Source organism: Scatophagus argus, chromosome 10 (assembly GCF_020382885.2).
Source record: "Scatophagus argus isolate fScaArg1 chromosome 10, fScaArg1.pri, whole genome shotgun sequence".
Lineage (NCBI taxonomy): Eukaryota > Metazoa > Chordata > Actinopteri > Scatophagidae > Scatophagus > Scatophagus argus.
In genome coordinates, this window is record NC_058502.1 from 6,700,641 (window position 1) to 6,702,754 (window position 2,114).

Genomic DNA, 2,114 nt, shown 5'->3' on the forward strand with positions numbered 1-2,114 from the left:
TCTGGCTCCTCCTGTTGCTCATTTGTGGAAACGCACTGCTCATCATCTCAGCAGCTGATCAGGTTAGACTATATGACATTATGTGTTCTGAAACGCTTCAGGTCTTTACTTCAATTGAACGTACAGTTAACAGACTTCCTGCGTTCCTCGGCTGATGGCTGTTAATATCTTCCTTGTGCTGCCTCTGCATGTGACTGAATAATGAAGTTAACTTGTCCAGAGAGGGACACGTGAAAACGCCTCCATGTTAGGAACAGAAATAAAAGCAACCTTTTCTAGGAAACTTTCTCTGTGACCTTTTACAAATCAAGGCCGCTGACGCAGGAACTCTGAACTCTGCTCACAGAAAGCTACTTTCAGTATGATCGCTCTGAAATGTGACAATTTAACAGAGAATGAAAAAGTGTGAAACTTGTCTCGCTCATTTTGATGTTTCCCATTAGTTTCTCTCCTCTGTTTACACACATTTTTTAAAATAAGTTAATAAATTTACCAACTGCTTTAACACACTTTTTCCCTGCCAACACAACTTTCAGGTTAATTTTTGTGGTGAAATCTATAAAACTACAATTACAAGTGCAATACAGACTACTTTCCTGGGCTACCTCACACAAGCACACACCTGTACGTGCATATTTATACTGCACATGCTAAACTGGCTTCTTATTTATTTATTTCCTACTCATCTTTAGTTTTTTTTTATATTGTATTTGTCTTAGCCTATATATTCTTTAGCCTATATATTCTATTTTTACTTAGCTTATATTTCTATTTTTTTTTATTCAACTTTTCATTTCATATTTTTTCATAAAATACCCTACCAATTGCTCCCGGGACCTGAGTCCTAATTTTGTACCATAAGCATGTAAATGTGAGCTGGTACGACAATAAAAGTTCCTTGATCCCTGATCCTATGAATGTTGTGCTCTAACCGTCCAATTACTTTGTTCCAGATGAGAAATCTGACTTGTATCTCTGGTCGTCTGAAGTACTGACTCTCTTTTACTTCTTGTTGTTGGTAACAATTTCCAAGAGAAATACGATAGATAGACAAAAAGTTTTGGGACACCTGACCATTACACCAACAGTGACTTTAATGGCATTGCATTGGTGTGCTGAAGCATTAAGATTGCCCTTCACTGGGTGTGGTGACTATCAAAACAAGAAATGAGTCATCTGCAGCATGGCTTTAAGGGAGCTTTAACACGTGTCCAAAAATGCAATCATCAGAAGAAGGTCCAAACAACTTACCTCTGAATAGATCCGTTTCCATTTATTGAAGGTGTTGACTATGGCAGATGACAAAAAAACAGGTTGATCTTATTGATAAGGATGATATCTACTGGTGGCGGAATCAATTACGAAAAATGAAGGAAATCCAAAAAGGTTGTGAATCACTGTCACGGTAAAAACTGTGTCCTTTTCCCATGTGCTTTCCTTTCCACTAAATAATCCACACCTGTGGCACCTTACTTAACCCCACCTTATCTGTGACCCATGACTTCCCACTTCCTGTGCAGACAAGCATATCATTGCCATCTAGGGGCCAAAACCAGTAACTTGACCAAACACATAAACATCCACGTTACTCTTAAACACCAAACACAAAACTTAATGGCTCCTACACTGGGAGAAAGGGGGCTGAAAAACATGATAGTGAAAACAAAATGAGGTGTCTGGATACTTTTGTGAGACTGTTTTCACCAGACAGCAGCAGCTAAATGAGTCTGTCTCTGTGGTTTGGTGCTGAGCAGGCAGTGTACAGTGTGTTCTCAAAGGTTTTTCACTGAAAACAGCTGTCTGCTTTGACCGTAAATGATGCTGTGAGAGTGTGTCAGAGCAGTGAAGATGTGGGCCAGAAACCCCCCCTCATGAAAAATGGATCAAGTTCCTTAAAGCTGAGGTTTACCTGTTAATTGGTTGCTTAACTGCTACTTCTAAAAAAAATCTGGAAATCTTGATTATAGCTGATTTTTGTGAACCGTTTCAGAGGAAAATCATAAGAGGAACTGCGCTTTGTTTCAAAGCTCCTCCTTGGTCATTTGTTTTGGACAAAATGAGGTTTCTTCCAAGAAATCATCTCCAAAAAGAAAAGAAAAAAGGAGCCAAAAGGA